The 18,211-nt window shown below is 42.4% G+C and overlaps 1 protein-coding gene across 13 annotated transcripts in view; it reads left to right on the top strand.

The window, feature by feature from the left end:
* Window positions 1-18,211, top strand: part of SOX6 (SRY-box transcription factor 6) — a 676,724-nt gene that overhangs the window by 102,664 nt on the left and 555,849 nt on the right. For 9 of the 13 annotated variants that reach the window (XM_053252042.1, XM_053251996.1, XM_053251998.1 and 6 more), the window contains one exon: window positions 3,818-3,888. The exons of 2 other annotated variants lie outside the window; for them this stretch is intronic. The gene's annotated coding sequence lies outside the window, so the exon portion shown is untranslated. Of the gene's footprint in view, window positions 1-3,817; window positions 3,889-9,186; window positions 9,261-12,501; window positions 12,676-18,211 lie in introns of those variants that run through there. 2 more of the 13 variants (XM_053252015.1, XM_053252010.1) reach the window with 2 other exon arrangements.

Raw genomic sequence — 18,211 nt, 5'->3', positions numbered from 1 at the left:
TGCTCTACGTGGGGCTGCCTTTGTATGTAGTCCGGAAATTTCCGTTGGTATAGAATGCGGCAGCCAGGCTGGTTTCTGGGTCATCTCAGAGAGACCACATTACACCTCTGCTGATGGAGTTACACTGGCTGCCTATAGGTTTCTGGAAAAAATTCAAAGTGCTAGTTATAACTTATAAAGCCCTAAATGGCTTAGGCCCTGGTTATTTGAGAGAACGTCATCTTCATTATGAGCCCCACTGTCCATTGCGGTCGTCTGTGGAGGTCCATCTCCAGTTGCCTCCAGTTCGTCTGGTGGCCACACGGAGATGAGTCTTCTCAGTTGCTGCCCCGGGACTATGGAATGCACTCCCTATTGAGATACGATCCTCCCCATCTCTGACCATTTTAAAACAATATTTTAAAACCCATCTTTTTATTCAAGCTTTTTCAGGTTGTTAATTCTGTGATTGATCTTTAATTGTTAGTTTTTAACTGTTTTATCATTGTGAACCGCCCAGAGACATGAGTTTGGGGTGGTATATAAGTGTAATCAATCAATCAATCAATCAATCAATCAATCAATCAATCAATAAATAAATAAATAAATATTATTGCTCACTTAAGCATTTTCTAGCCACTGATTCCCATTAAGGAAATCTCTTTAGCTGTCACCTGTACAAAACCTAGAGAAAAGATAGTCATCTCACTTTACACAACTATCAATGTATTTATCTACAATAAAGAATGCACATTTATTTGTTGGTAAATATTTAGCATCTTTAGATCTCAGCAGATCTTTAGAGAAATAAATCCTAAAGATATGAAGTGACAGATCTGCTTAAATGCTAGGTGAAAAGCTTCTTCACTTACTGGGGCATTTCAAACATCATATGGATCTACAGTTAAATCTTGGTTACATGCAATGTCCCCAAGCTTTGGGAGCATGTGCTTCCCTCTCCCCTGTGCCTCAAAAGAATTCTATTTCTGATTGAAATAAAGCAATATTTACAAGAATAAAGAATATAACAAAATGTTGTGATGCCCAAAACTGACCAGTTTTTCTTTGTGCTAACCAGCTTACTTGAAATAAACTGAGATCTGAAATCTCAGATCTCAAATTTTCATACCTTGAGTCCAGATCTCAATTTATTTTTGTATTGATTTATTTTTATTTAACCTATTTGTATACCGCCCAAAACTCATGTCTCTGGGCAGTTTACAACAAGGAAGTTTGGTCAGGAAGGAAGTTAAAGGAAGTTCGGTTAGTATAAACCCAAGATTGGTTAGTTTGAACCTCACCACCAATATTGGTTTGTTTCTAATCGCAAATCTTCCAAGGCTAATGTGGGCAGCGGACGGGACAGCATGTGTTCCCAAGGAGCAGGAATGTTGCCTTGAATCAACTACAGTCATTTAGCAGGAGCTAGTGTGACATCTGAACTAACCCACTGTGTCAACATGCATCTGTATTCTGACGAAACTGGAAACTCAAAGCATTGTATGATGTATTGATAAAACAGTACAGTTAAAACAGTGCAAAACTGAAGAACAAATGTGTATTGTCGCAGTGCATCCCTCACTTTAGCCTGAGTACTAAAATTAGATAGCTCGTTTGGTCATAACAAATGAAAAATTGAAGTTGTGAAAACCTTTGTGCTGGAAATCTTCATGATTGCAAATTTGTGGTTTTTCAAACTGACTACTGGTATTTATACTTATGGCTATCATTTATATAGTGCTTTTAATGAAAATATTTCAACACATTTCTTTTACACAGAAAAAGAAAAATAAGATGGTTCCCTTTCCTCAAAGGGTTCACAGTCTAAAAAGAAACAAAATGCAGATACCAGCAACGGATGTGCAAATTGCTTCAGGTACAAATGGATTTGTACCTGAATCTAGCTGACTTGGGCGATTTGGAGACAGAACAAATCACCCCTGTGGTGCATTAGCTAGGTACGGGTCCAAATCGAATTGTGCCAGATTCAATTAGAATTGCTTCGAGATTCAGATTCCTCCTATTATTTTCCCCAGATTCGCAGCTTTCATTAAAAAAACAGAAAGCTAAGCTTTAGCCCTTGCAGAATTTATTACTTCACACCAAAGAATCTAAACAATATTCCTAAACAATAAACTGAGTACCCCACTGCCTTGCAGGTGGGGGGTGGGGGTTGTAGTTGACGCATGACAGTTGGCACTGTCCAGTGACAGAAGAAATGAAGGTGTGCAATGAATCCTCATAGGGATTCATTATGAGGAAAAGTTGTTATACACCAAAGAACCTAAACACTTGAAAAATAATGACTGTACATTTTGCTCCATAATTCCACTTTTACAAGGGCTAGAGCTTAGCTTTTTTTTTTTTTTTCATTTTTTTATTAAAGCTGGGAATCCATGTTAGGTTTAGGATAGAGTGACTTTGAATCCCCATTATTTCTTATGGTGGAAATATACAAAATCAGTCAAAACTAAACAAAATCGTTAAAAATTAACCAAGTGCCCCACTGCCTTGAAATTTGGGTGGTAGGTGGCACCCATAGGGGACCTACACACCACCCGCATTTGGTGCCCCTAGGACCTTATAAGTGGTCCAAATTGATCCAAATCAAATTCAAATAGAATCTAGGGTGATTCAGGGGGATGGATTTGGATACAAAACAAATCACGGGCACTTTGATTTGGGCACAAATCAAATTTTTTAAAAATCAATTTGTGCACATCTCTGTCAGCAACAGCTGCTGTACGAATGTTGTGCTGGAGCTTAATAGAGTCTGTTGCTCTCCCCCTGCTCAATGAGAATCACCACTTTGAAAGGTGCCTCTTTGCCAAGTTAGCAGGAGACTAACTTGTGTGTGCAGTCAGTTTCGTCTTTCAAATTTATCAGTGCTAATGATTCAGTGGGAGTAGTACAGGTTTTAGATCCAAGCTAGTGCTTTGTATTCATTTCTCTTTTCAGGGTAGTGTTACTGGTATCCATGCCCATATTCTGGAAAGAAAACAAGGGCTTTGCAACAATGTGCCTTTTGTTTTCTCTAGAACTAAAACAGCTGCGCGCAGACCAAACAATAAAAATAAACTCCCGCCGAACTACCTTCTAACACACGGGGGTTCTGGAGAAAGGAAACCAGGGATATTTAGAGGCATAAAGTGACTCATTGTGCTAGCAAAAGAATGTTATAAGGGCAACCACTGTGGCTTGGAGTTGCATCTGTTACCTTTCCAGCCAGTACTGAGGGGCATTTAGGAAGGAAAGGGGGAAGAAAGGTTAAAGTGAATAATGCCTAATACTGACTGCATTGTACTAGACTAATCTTTAGCCCAATCCACAAGCCAGATAGACCAAATAACTTGGATTTGGTCCCACTGACATTCTATATAGAACTTTAAACTTGGGCAGAATGAAAGCATCATTTGGTGGTTCTCTGGCATTAAATTTGTGTTTAATCTTGAATAAGCACAGCTAAATGTTTTATATTAACCATCTTTAGCCTGCATAACACAAAACTGACATTTTAAAGACGTCTCAGAATACTTTATTGTACTTTAAAAGATAGGTTTGCAGTACTGTCTCATGCTTCCATCTATGACAGTTTTTAGAAGTCAGCAATGGACAGGGTTGCTGTGCAAAACAGAACAATGACACCTCATGTTGGCTTTCTGGGGAAAAGAAAACTTCTGTTAACTTATTAAATGGGAAAGTGAGCTTTCTGGAACATGGTTTATGGTCTGAAATGTTTTTAACTAGCGTTAACAGTATTTCAGAAATGGCAATTTTGAGAATATTTTATAGGTTTAACTCCCCCCCCTTTCCCCCCCTCCTATGTGTGTTTTTTCAGGTCAGTTTCATGAATCCAAAAGAAACTTACCAGTGATTTCTGGGTGCCAGGGTTGGTTTTCTTGTGTATTTGTAAGTATTGATTATTTCATTACCTATTTGTACCTGACAAGGAGCTATATGTATACATATAAAATTTTATTTTAAAAGTTCATAAATTTGCTTTCTAGTTGCAGTGCCTATGGGAATGTACTCAGTCAGGGTTAAAATAAATAGCATTAACCATGTATACAGAATTATTCTTGCTCCAAGCATGGGGCAAATCGTTTGGAGGCCTGTTCCCTTCACACATGTCACCTTAGTGCCTGGCTGCCACTGTTCTCCACACATGCTGTGAACATATAAACCTATGAAGCTGACTTATACTGAACCAGACCTTGTCAGTCCAGGTCAGTATTGTCTGCATTGTCTAGCAGCCATTCTCCAGGGTTTCAGACAAGGTCTTACCCAGACCTGTCTGGAGGTGTCAAAGACTGAACTGGAGTCCTCGGGTAAGACGTGTGTTCTGCCATTGAGCTATGGCCCAGTTTCCAACTACACTACAGCCAGAGTATTCATTTCAAAAATACCCTTACGTTGTCTTACATTGTCAGAGCATCCAGCCATGCACCTCTCCCAGCCCTGTATGCACAGTCCTGCTTGTGTTACAATCTAGGATTTTGGGAAGAATGGGTCACTGGATCTGAGTAGGTGTAGTAGTTAGAGTGCTGGACTAGGACCGGGGAGACCCGAGTTCAAATCCCCATTCAGCCATAAAACTAGCTGGGTGACTCTGGGCCAGTCACTTCTCTCTCAGCCTAACCTACTTCACAGGGTTGTTGTGAAAGAGAAACTCAAGTATGTAGTACACCGCTCTGGGCTCTTTGGAGGAAGAGCGGGATATAAATGTAATAATAATAAAAATAATAAAGTGTCTCATTTAAGTGTGCCTCACTTAAACACTATTCAGACATTCAGTATTTGGGAGTAGAAGGGGTGGAAGCACACTGCCTAGCCCCACTCCAACATTCGGTCCTTAGCTTCTAAGCCATCAACCAGAATGTGAATAAACTGCCAATAGTGTGACAAAGACCTTTTATCAAGCAAAGAACGGAAAATATGTGCATTTCTAATCCCATCCCTCTCACTTTCCCTCATGTTACTTTCCCCGCTTCTGTCTCAAAGTTCCGTGTATCTTTCATACAGCTACTCTACATGAAATTGATGCACATGGCAGCACATTCCTATTTTGTAGCTTTTTCCCGGGGACTAACATGGCCATGCTGTTGGTGGCATGCAAATAGTTTACCTCTCTAGGCAGTTTACATAAAGTTGGAAAATTTAAAGAGAGAGCCTGAAGAAACAGCTGTGTCTTGAGAGCCAGAGATGGGGAAGCTCTTACTCTGACAGGGAGCACATTCTAAATTCCAGGGGCAGCCATAAAGAAGGCCCGGTTCTGAGTTATCACCAAATGAATAAGTGGTAACCCTGACCAATCCTCTCCTGATGATCTCAGTGAGTGGCGGGGTTCATGATGAAGGAGGCACTTGCTTAGTTCTTAGGGTTGATTTAGGCTTTGTCCCCGCTAACTGGGCAATGAGGCACCTTTTTAATGTGGTGATTCTCTTTATTTAGTAGGGGGAGAATAACTGGCCTTATCCACCCCCAGCACAGTACCTCCAGTGACTGTTGCTGGTGTCTATTCTGTGTTGGGGACAGGGGTCCATCTTATTTATTTATTATTTTCTATGTAAACCACTTTGGAAACTTCTGTTGAAAAGCAGTATATAAATATTTGTTGCTGCTGCTCACTGTACACAGGGATATACTGAACAACATTTTGTAAGTGTACATTTTTATAATAATGTCATATCCAGTGTCCAAAGCACTACATGTACATTCATGTGACACTGGCTTTAAATAATGTGCATATCACAATATTTGGGCACAGTGCAAAGCAATGAATATAACGTATTATTAGAGGTTTTGTAATACTGCTGAGAGTTTCAGAGTGTTTCACATAAGGTAGGGAAGTATTATTATTATCTCCACATTGCGGATGGGGGCTGAGTTGGCTTGCCTTGTGTTTATGGCAAAATTGAGATTTGAACCAGGGACTTCCTGACTCATTGTTGTCTCTTAGCCACTATGCCATACCAGCGCTCAAATTCTTTGGCAGGGCTGCACTGAGCAGTCCTGGTAGTATCATTTATTGGTGTATCATGGGAGCTGCACATTGGGTTATGTTGATGTAGTTGGTTATATTCGTGCAATTTATTTTTTTGCCACAATGGGCATACTTTCTCTCTAGCTCCATGGGAAGCTGAAGATGGACTGAACATATACAGCAAGCTGATCGAGACTTGTATAAGGTGGTCATCACAAATTTAAGGCACATTGATAGTCATGAAGCAACAGTGTCTATTCTTGTGTTGTAGTTAAAGGATTTGTTGTACCTTCTAAGGGATCCGTTGACTGACAAATCTAAATTTTGTTAAGCAAGCAATACAATCCGGGTTCTGTAATAGGTTCTGGGTTGTTTCACATATGCAGTTACATCACTAAATTAGTCCAAATTTACCTGTGATGATACACCGGTAAATATGTGAACTTTCTTAACTGGGGAGTTCCCAATTATTAGCATAGGGTATTCACTACGATGCCGCACCAGCTCTCAGCATTTCATTGCATGGGCAAATGAACAACATTTGCTCATCAGAAAATATGTTTTGGGCTGATCTCCAGTAGCAGTCAGTCCCAGATGCTTTAGGAAGGGTGAAATAGTTCACGGAAAACAAATAATGGACATTTCTAATTCTGTTGACTTCTTCCAGCTTTTGCTAATTTAATATTTACAAACCGTATAAGCAAGAGAAAGTTTGCCCTCACTACACATTTGTATTTTACATATGTGCATCTAGTTTTGAAATGAACTGATTCCACATCTTGAATACCAAATACCATTATCTGTGTGCATTGTGTATTTGTGTGTGTGGTGGGTTTTCTTGTTTGTTAGTTTTATATGTTCATTTTGGTTTGTGTTTCATTGATTGTATTTCAAGGAGCCAGCGTGGTGTAGTGGTTAGAGTGCTGGTCTAGGACCGGGGGGACCCAAGTTCAAATCCCCATTCAGTGATGATACTAGCTGGGTGACTCTGGGCCAGTCCCTTCTCTCTCAGCCTAACCTACTTCACAGGGTTGTTGTGAGGAGAAACTCAAGTATGTAGTACACCACTCTGGGCTCCTTGGAGGAAGAGCGGGATATAAATGTAAATAAATAAATTGATTATGTTATCTTACTAATCTTACATAAAGTAGCAAACAAATGGCATTTATTCATATAGTAACCATTTATATCTTTATTGGAAAGGAAAGGTTGTGCTGTCGAGTTGGTGTCGACTCCTGGCAACCACAGAGCCATGTGGTTTTCTTGATAGAATACAGGAGGGGTTTACCATTGCCTCCTCCCACACAGTATGAAATGATACTTTTCAGCATCTTCCTACGTATGTCACTGCAGCCCGATATAGTACCAGCGGGGATTCAAACCGGCAACAAATGTAAACAGCTTGTTAGTCAAGCATTTTCCCACTGTGCCACTTAAGGTGACGTCCACACCACTGCAGGGCTCTAAATAACCCGGCGATGCATGCTGCGCAAGAGGGCAGTACTTGTACTGCTGACTCGTGCAATAGCACACTGCACTCTACTTCAATTGGAAATAATAGATGAAATGTACAACATGCAATTGTGCAAGAGTCAGCTGCCCTATTGTACCTCAGGTGATTTAGAGCCCCACAGCAATGCAGGCAGCTCTGCAGCACTCATGTTATGCTGCAGGGCTTGTAAACCAGTAACTGGTATGATCACTCAGTAAGCTCTGTGGCTGAGCAGTGATTTGAACCTAGGTCATCCTGGTCCAGCACTCTGAGGGAAAGGGTCACAGTGCAGTGTGAGAACACATGCTTGGGATGCAGAAGGTCCAGTTTTATTTAATTAAAAGATATGTATATCCTGCCTTTCCATCAGTGATACCCAAGGTGTCCAACAACCATAAAGTGCCATTATTAAAATATCAGTAGTAAAATCAATCAGAAAAATGTAAACAGCAGCACCGACAAAGCAGATAATAAAGCAGCAACGTCTATATCAGGCCTGCTCAACTTTGGCCCTCCTGCAGATGTTGGCCTACAATTCCCATAATCCCTGGCTATTGGCTGCTGTGGCTGAGAATTATGGGAGTTGTAGTCCAAAAACAGCTGGGGGGCCTAATTTGAGCAGGCCTGGTCTATAGAGATATTGTAAGTTTCTACGATATCAAGCACCTGCCATTAGTATTTGTTTTGGCCCCACAGTAAAAAAGAACGGAGTAAGATGGACTCCCTGGAGAGGAGGTTTCATATTTTGGATACAGCCAATATGTGAAGACGATTTCACGCATTCCAAACACATGAGCTCAGATACCGGCACAACACTCAGGTTCAGCCCCCAGTCCCTCCAGTTTAAACAGTTGGGAGAGACCTCTGCTTGAGGCCCTAGAGAGCCATTCATTTTATTATAGTGCTAGATGGACTAACAGGTTGATTCAGTGTAAAGCAGCTTCATATATTCAGATAGGTCCATAAACATTAAAGCACACTGGTGCTTAAATAAAGTAATAGTAGCAAAGTGACAACAGTAGGATTGTACCTTTATTAGACCAAGTAAAATATCACAATCAGAACTTTGCTCACCACTGCTTTCCAGCATTTTAGTTGGCCCTAATAAAGATATATCAGTTACCTAATGGCAGAGTGGGGAAGTTACTTGCCTAGAGAGCAAGAGGTTGCTGGTTCAAATCCCTGCTGGTATGTTTCCCAGACTATGGGAAACACCAAAAGAATTCTACCAAAAGAAAACCACAGGGCTCTGTGGGCACCAAAAGTTGAAATCGACTTCACGGCACACTTACCACAGTGGTGTGGCAGGTTTGCATTGCTCATGTTAGCCTGTGGGCCATGCTAACTACTATATGTCTGCCTGACCTACTTCTCAGGGTTGCTGTGATGATAAAGTGAGGGTGAATCCTGCCTTTAGCTTTTGAATGAACGAATGAGCCCTTTTGAATCTTGGGGGGAAAGGACAACATGAATCCAAGAAATATGCTGACTGAAAGAGTGAAGGTGAACTTGCAATAAGGGCTGTTGAATTAAACTGAAAGAAGCTTAATATTTTTGTCTTGTTTGCAATTTTTGTTACATTTCAGAGTGTATACAGCTGTGAGCTTTTTGAAAAATGGTCTGAAATAGATTAACCACAGAAGAGCATTGGGTTGCAAGGTGCACAAATTAGTTTTTAAAAAATTCATTGCATTCCAAGCTAATTTTAAAGGATTGTCTATTACCAGAGTCTGAGAAATTCCTGCATTCAACTTCCTTTGCAGCTACTTATCAGTAGCCTTGGAGTCTGTGCCACTCAGCTGAGAGGTGAGTGTTGCAAGGTGGAGAGGAATAGAATTGATGACAAGGGAAGGGGACTAAACTACTTTAGAGAGTGCAGGTTTTTAAAACTTCTGTACTATCCCATCATATGTCAGTATAATTTTAGAGGATATGCTGTGAACTTGCTGAAGTTACAATGATTAATCACTGCAGAACGGTCATCTTAAAACCTATGGCTAGTGCAAACCAGGATTGTAGAAAAGTGAAATGGGAAGTCTTTAACAATACTGAATTAAGTTAATAATTATTGAAGAATCTCTTTAGGGTGGCTCAAATGGTTCAGGATGTTAAATAGCTTAGTCTTTCTCTATTTCCCCATGCATATGTGTGTGTGTGCGCACACACACACACACACACACACACACACACACACACACAATATGCCCACTCACCAAGCCATACACAATATCTCAAGGGTGGATTGATTCATCTACTGGTATAAAAACAAAATCACTTTGCACTAGCCATTCATTCATCATAGTAGATGGTGCGGTAAAAGGTTAACTGCTCAGTGGATGGATGAGATCTACAATAAATAACTGTGCCGTTTAGAGACCTGGTGATATAAGTTTACAGCAGGTAAAAGAGAGCTTTTACCCACTTAGCACAATGTTGGATAAAGATTCCACTATAAAAACATCTGTATGTCTAAAATTGGTGGTGGTGGGGAATCAACTCGTCATGAAACATGTAAAGGAAAGTAGTAATAAGTGAAAAAAGGTGCAGTTTCAAAAGTTTTTTTCCCCTTCAAAAATGATCATGGTGGCTGTGTAAGGCAGCAAACTTGTACACAAACCATTGAAATCAATTAGATTTTAAGTAGACAGTGTTTAGAATTTCAGCGTTGGGCTGCAATCCTGCATCTTGCACACACAAAGAACAGGATGTAGGATGGATCCTTTACAGAGCTCCATTTAAATTCTCCTCTTGCCATGATGCCACTGCTGTGTCTGGTGTACAGCTAATATGCCTGGCACTCTGCAACATGATAGGCCATTCACTGCAAACCATGGCCATCCTATGCTGCCTCTTAGGGCATCTAGCAATTCTACTCTTGCCCAGGTCTATCTGCACACAGCTTTATTCCTGCTTCTACTGGGATGATTCTGGGAGAGGAGCTGGTTACTGCAACATGAAGTGGATGATCTGTTGCATCACAGTGCACTTGTCACAGAGTTGGTGTGCCATGCATGGAGGCAGTGTGGTGCCAGTGGTGGTGAGAGAAGTATTGAGCTCTATGAGAAACTACGCCAGACTCTTTGCTCTTCACAAATTTACAGTGAAGAATTGTGGCCTTCCTGTTGTAACAGAAAGTCATTGTTCAGATGGCACTTTTGAGAAATGACTTATTTTGTCATGAACTGCAGTAGGCAAGAGCCTCCTTGATCAGATGCATCATAGTGTTGAATAACTTCTGTAGACCATATTTGCTTCTATGCATCTTATTCCACTTATTTTTATTTTTTATTTTTACATTTACATCCCGCTCTTCCTCCACGGAGCCCAGAGCGGTGTACTACATACTTGAGTTTCTCTTTCACAACAACCCTGTGAAGTAGGCTAGGCTGAGAGAGAAGTGACTGGCCCAGAGTCACCCAGCTAGTATCATGGCTGAATGGGGATTTGAACTTGGGTCTCCCCGGTCCTAGTCCACCACTCTAACCACTACACCACGCTGGCTCTCATTTTTGCCAGTACAGTATTGATCAAGCTGCCATATCACTGCTATTACTAATAATTTGTGAGTTTCCCTACTTTACTATTCATTTTCCTTCCCCAAGGTTGCATAAAATGGTGGCAGGTGTACAGTTGACCTAGTAGTTCACCTAAACAGGTAGAATGATGATAGTTGAAGAAGAAAAGGAAAGTGGATGAATAGGGGAAAGGGGCAGCTAAGGGAAAGGCAAGAGAAGATGAATAAACTGCCTCAGTGTTGGAAATTCTCTGTGGTGAGAGAATCCCTTTCTCATTATAGCAGAGTGCACAGAGGCACAACACAGTGGATTTAGTTAGGCATGCGTGTATGCTGAGAGTAAAGTAACTTGGAGCCAATTCATAGTTTCAAATCAATATTTTATTTATTTATTTATTTATTTATTTATTTATTTATTTATTTATTTATTTATTTAATTTATATACCACCCTTCCAAAATGGCTCAGGGTGGTTTACAATTAAAACAACTTATAAAACAATGAAAAGCTAAAACAAATTAAAAACAATAAAACAACTAACAATTTAAAAACATTTTAAAACAAAAATTAAACATTGTCCCCAGACCCCAGCTCAAGAAAACACGTAGACTTAGTATAGAAGAAAAGGGCCACAACTTTGTTAACTATTACACAAAGCATGGCAGACTGGAACACCAGGTGATTAATCGCCCTTAGACAACAGTGCGGGCCAATAGAAGCAGGTCAGAACTCTGAAATCCTACCCAGCGCCCTACTGGGCGACACACCCTGGCTCGGGAATGGGCAGGTACACTCCACCCAATTCCTTCAAAGCCGACCCCCCCTTCTGTAAGAGAGGATCTGGATACTTCTAGGCATTCGTCCACCCCGGACCGCACAGCCCAAAGGTTGGAGAACTCCTGAAGCAGGGTTCATGGCAATCATTCTCCCCGTGCCGCACAGGCTACAAAGGAGCGATTAACCAATCACCCCTTTTACATATCCAAGGGTGCTCACCGATGTTCTAACCCTCAAATTACCACCCCGCCCGCACTGTTCCTGCCATTGTGGCCGACCTAACTCTAACTACACACCCAGGACACAGAACGGAGTAGGTGAAAAAAAACCCCAACAGTGGCCAATGCGTTGGGAGCAAAAAATTCCTACTCGGCCCCTTCAGGCGGCCAGTCGCTAGACCCACTCTGTACCGGGGGGGGGGGGAGGGGAGAGCTCCTTCTCCTGTGGTTGCTTGGTCCCAACTGAAGAGAGAATGAAGAATGAATGAAGAATGGGGCGGGGATCGGCCAATCCTGGCCGAAACCCCGCCCCTTGACCAAAAGGGTCAAACGGAACCCTTCCTGGTCTTCGTGCAGGACAGGCTGGGACAAACTCCCTCCCATCTGCACAAGGCCGGGGGGGGGGGGGCGTGTTAAGTAATTAAAAACCCTAAATCAAATTAAAAATTAAAAAAGTTTTAAAAAATTATTTATTTATTTTTAAAGCTCTGAAAGGCCAGGCCAAACAAATGTGTTTTAAGGGCCCTCCTGAAGGCCAACAGAGAACTCGAATTACGGATTTCCGCAGGGAGCGCATTCCACAGCCCCGGAGCAGCCACAGAGAAGGCCCGCCTCCGAGTCGCCACCAGACGAGCCGGTGGCAACTGGAGACGAACCTCCCCAGATGACCTTAATGTGCGGTGGGAATTGTGCAGAAGAAGGCGCTCTCCAAGGTAACTTGGACCTAAGCCATTCAGGGCTTTAAAGGTAATCACCAGCACTTTGTATTTTGCCCGGAAACATATCGGCAGCCAGTGTAATTGTTTCAAAATAGGCGTAATATGGTCTCTCCGGGTTACCCCAGAGACCAATCTGGCTGCCGCATTCTGAACTAATTGAAGTTTCCGAACTACATACAAAGGCAGCCCCACATAGAGCACATTGCAATAGTCAAGCCGGTAGGTTACCAGCTGGTGCACCACTGTTTTGAGGTCATCCTCCTCAAGGAATGGACGCAGCTGTCGAATCAGCCGAAGCTGATAGAAAGCACTCCTGGCCATGGCCTCCACCTGAGAGACCAGGGTGAGGCCTGGGTCCAGGAGTACTCCCAAGCTGCGCACCTGCTCCTTCCGGGGGAGTGTAACCCCATCCAGCACAGGGAGATCTAACTCACTCCTCAGATTCTGAGCCCCCACAATGAGCACATTGTCTTGCTTGGATTCAGCTTCAATTTGTTCTCCCTCATCCAGCCCATTACTGCCTGTAGGCAGGCATTTAAAGAGTGAGTGCCATTTCCTGAAGATGAAAAGGAGAAGTAGATTTGGGTGTCATCAGCATACTGATAACACCCAGCACCAAATCTCCTGATGACTTCACCCAGCGGTTTCATGTAGATATTGAAAAGCATTGGTGACAGAATGGAGCCCTGAGGGACTCCATATAACAGCTATAAAAGGCATTTATTAAGGAACTCCATTCTAGATAGGAAAGTGAGGAGTTAGGATCTCTAATCTATCTATCTAGCTGGATGCAGATGGATTCTGCATCCTCTCTGCACATAAGAGGAGAGAGGAGCGGGAGAGAGGCTTGCCATGTTGCAAGGTAGAAAGGCAGGTAGGGAAGAGAGAGAGGAAGGAAGTTAAATCCCTAAGAGTAGCAATCTACATTTCAAAGGGATAGCATCAGAGCAGTGGAGAAGGGATGACCAATGTCTTGACTCTCTAGCCCTCTGACTTACTAGTCTGTCTAGCCCTCTGACTAGCCCTCTGACTTACTAGTAGTGGAGGCACTGTCTGAGACAAAGAGACAGCGCAAAGTCCTTTAACTTCCAACACTCAGAACATAGTTTCCATCATGCAGTGGTGCTCCTTGTTTTTGTTGTAGATGCAGCTCCTGATGGCATCAACCCTTAGCACCAGCAAATCTATTGACCACTAGGGGTAGTGAGCAAAGGAATCCCCTCTCTGATTACACTTTCTCTACTCTACCTCACCTTGGTTAGACTGATAGTCTCAGGTTTCATTCCCTCACCTGAGAGACAGACTTCCTCCTCCTCCTTACTAATGTCGTAAACAGCTAGGCATGTAGGCCTTCCTTATCTCCCTGATGTATTTCCTGAATAAACTACTTTACTTAGAACTTCAACTCCATGTCTCTGGGTGCCTTTGCCCAGCCTCAGTTGGTTCGCTAGTTACGGCCTTTCCTCGACCAGCAGGCTCTAGCAACAGTCACTCATACCTTGGTTGCCTCCCGCTTGGATTACTGTAATGTGCTCTTACCTAGGGTTGCCTTTGAAAAGTATTCAGAAGCTTCAACTAGTCCAGAATGTAGCAGCCCGCCTCCTTATGAGTGGCCGTAGATTTGATAGTGTCACACCTCTTTTATGGTCGCTGCACTGGTTCCCTGTTCACTTCTGGGTCTATTCAAGGTCTTGGTTCTCACATACAAAACCCTTATGGTCTTAGCATCTATATGTCTTCAGGATCGCCTCTCTTAGCCAGTTGTATCCCGTCCTGTGAGGTCTTCTCAGCTGGCCCTCCTTAGTGTCCAAAGCCCTGGTGTAGTGTGTGGTGCCTGGGCCTGTAGGAGGGCCTTCTCCATGGCTGCCCCTCTTCTTTGGAACACCCCCCGATTCGTTCAGCCCCCTCCCTGGCTGCTTTTAAGGCCCTTCTTAAGACTCACCTGTTTCACCAGGCATTTGCCCTTTAATAATTTTTTTTAAATGGATTGTTGTTGGTATTTCTGTTGTTCATCCCCTAGAGTCTTTGGAGGAGGCAGTATATAAGAAGCTTCGACAAATAAATGTCTCCAGACAATATTTATTAGCGGTGCTCACCTTACACGTGCGCTTATGCTGTGGGTGACGTAGATAAAGGTTCTCCCTGTCCCCTCCAAATATCTCTAACTTATATCTCTAACCAAATATCTTATTGTAATCTGTTGTTTGTTTGAAAGGAACTGGCTAGCTCAGGAAATAGCAAGGAATGTGTTAAGAAGCACAAGCTTCACTGTGTAATAAGGGCTGTACCATTTTCTCAGTATGCACAATGGTTAATTGTGCACAAACATACCAACCCTGATGCATCCTTAGCTTTTGCTTCTGAACCTTACAGAACAATAACTTTTCCAAGTTTTGATGAGCTTCTCAAGGATATTAATCTTTACAGTTACTTTATTTTCTTACTTTCTGTTAGGAGGAAAACTGTACCCCTTCATAATTCTTTACACTATTTCTTTGGTGTTTTCCTGTGGTATGATCTATAATTTTACTGCCATTTTCTTCATCTTGCACTAGGCATTATTAAATATGTAAGGTAGTGATGCTCTTCATGCATTTATTTCATATTATGACCTGGCTATATTTCATGCAGACTCCAATTTTCTGGTGGTTTCTGAACTTTCCAGAAAATTTCTAAACTGAGTAGTCATTAAAAAAAAAAAGTCAGTTTGTCCACCTGCCTTTGCCTTATGTTCACTATTCACCATTGAATAAGCCTTTCTGTTCTGCTTTCAATGCAGAATTTTTGTGTCCTCTGTACGCTAACAGTACGGATGTGTTTGCCTACCATATAAGAAACTAAACCCAGAAAAGTGCTCCCCCCTCTGTATTCTAGAGTGAGATGTTCCAAAAAGAAGCCATTTATAGTATCAGTAAGCTGCTTCTCCAAACCATGTACAGATGTGTCATTCAGCCAGTTAATATCGGGGTTGTTGAAATCATCCATTATTATTTTTTTCTCTGGCAGATTTTGCCACTTCATTAATATCTTTCAACATATTGAGTTGCTTGGCTGCTTCTTCTTTTACATGGCTTATATCATATCATGCCATCACAGCACATTCTGCAGTTTCAAGTTAATTGCTCAATTAACAGCGGTATTCATAAAGTGCTAGGAAAATTCCACAACTAATGATTTGGACAATTTCAAAATAGGTTGGTATTTCATAGTTTTAAATGTCAGGCATGCCAGTATCTGCAGGCATAGGATTGTCTATGCTTTGAACTCTATATTTCTAGACACTAGAAACTATAAGGGATGTGATTTAGTATCACCCGTTTCTCCATATAAGAGAGTTCTACATTTACCTATTTAATTCTCTAGATTTCTAGAGAAATAGGTTAAAAGTATGAAATGGATCCTCAGTTGCTTGTGGCTTTATCCTGTTAGATTGTAGGAATAAATTATATAAATAGATTGTTATAGTCTACTGTCCTGGCCTATGTGAGCTTTGTTTTGAAACTGTTCGCCTCTGTCAGCTTGTGGTGGTCTGTATGTATTGAGACCAGATGCTCCTTATATGTGTGGACCATTGTTTGTAGTTCTCTTGTCTTGTCTTTGCATTAGCTGCATTGGATGGATGTCAGAGGGATCAGTGTTTAGAAAAGATACAATTATCCAGCCACAATATACTTTCTTGGACAAAAAAGGCAGTCATGACTGGATTTCTTTTTTCATGGGGTCAATATGTTGGTATGCTGTGGCTGCAGTATAGATAGGCAAATACTTTGTTATGGAATTGTTTATCTTACTTCCTCAGAACACTCTTAAGACACTTAATGATGATCATTTGAAGTACACAAAAATAAAGCTGCATTCCAGGAACAGGTTATCAGTGGCATGGTCTAGCCAAAGTTTAGTGCATCTAAGTTCCGTTGAGTTAAAGACAGGCTGTATTAAATCAGATTACAATGCAGGCCTAAGAAGATAATCATTTTACATGCAAGGGTATCCTAAAACTGAACATCAAGCCTGCATAACATGAAGTGCGAGGGCTGGCCTGCAGCAGGGACTTGTTGGTTGGCCTGCAGGAATATCCTGCAGCAGCCTCAGGGGTCATGAAGAGCTCAGCCTGTCCCACTGATGAGCAGCAGCGGCTCAGTGTGGTTGGCCATTTGAGACCAGATGCCTGACACCTGCTTTCCTGGGCCAAAGCCCATTGACACCACCCCTCGTCCCTCTTACCCCTGCCCTTACCTCCTAAGTCCTATCGCTCTGCCCCCTTGCTGGCCTCCCACCGCTCTGCTCATCTGCCACTGCTGTGCCTGTAGCACTGACTCTCTCTCCCATCATTTTGCTCCTCTGCTCACTGCTAGTGCCGCCTGCTCTGCAGCACATTTGTACAGCTTAATTCCTCTGTTCAAGCAACCCACAAAGGACTCTTACTTGGGATGCGGGAATGGAAGAGACAAAGCCAAAAAAGTGCACTGCTGGGAAGGCAGCAATGGCATCAACAACAGAGTGGAGTTACCAAGAGGAAATACTGCTTTCCAGGGAGCAGGTGCCCTTGAACCTGCTTCTTTCCAAGGCACACCCCGGGGTCTTTTTTGTATGCCCAATGGATGTCTTCCCACCACCTCCCCGCCATGCTGGTGGGTTGCAAGAGGCTTATTTACAGAAAAAGACAGACAAGCCTCCCCCACCCCTGGGTTAGAATGGAACCTAGTGCAGCAAACACCCCTTTGGTCCCAAAGGTAGCCCTGCCCACGAGTGTGAATGCATAGCCTCCTCTGGTGATGCTTTTCGTGGGGGGATGTGGATGCTGCTTACTTTCTTGTCCGTCCATCACCACTTGAGATGCGTGTGATGTCAACAGAACAATGAGCAAGTGAGCCAGCCTAGTTGCTGCTGCTTGAGCAGTAGTAGTAGCAGCAGCAGTGATGGATGGAGTGGGTTGGAACAGCAGTGACAACAGGATGAAACCGGCACAGGCACAGTGCACCCCAGAATGGTAGAACTGACTCTTTCAGTCAATTCCCTCTTCTCCAAGGGGGGCCATGTTCTCTGTAAGCTGTGCCATCCTATGCATGTTTACTCAGAAATGTGTCTCATGGCACATTTGAAATGTGTTTCCTGGGCACAAGTAGCCCAGTGAGGCTACTTCCAAGTAAGCATGCCTAGGATTGCAGCCTAGAAGCAGCAGCAATTTAGTGGGGAGGAGAGGACTTGGCATTTTGGGGCACTGGCATGCACTCCAGGTGCCCCACTGACGGAACAGGGACAGGGTTTATTTTCTGGCCATTATCCTTGGTTAAAACAGTGGGTACCTTGAAAGGGTGAAAAGATTCACAGGTAACTAAATAATCACTTTCATTGTTTTTTTAAAAACAAATAATCAATTTTAATGTAGTAATCTACTGAAAGGTGACTTTGGCCCTCATACACCAAGTCATGGTTGATTCCAGCCCACTAAGGCATTTGAGTTGTGCACCCCTGCTGAAAGTCAACACCTTATGAAGAAAGCGGAAGGATTTTTTTTAACAGGTACATG

Source organism: Hemicordylus capensis, chromosome 1, assembly GCF_027244095.1.
Source record: "Hemicordylus capensis ecotype Gifberg chromosome 1, rHemCap1.1.pri, whole genome shotgun sequence".
NCBI classification, from domain to species: Eukaryota; Metazoa; Chordata; class Lepidosauria; order Squamata; family Cordylidae; genus Hemicordylus; species Hemicordylus capensis.
This window is presented reverse-complemented; position numbering and strand designations above follow the sequence as displayed.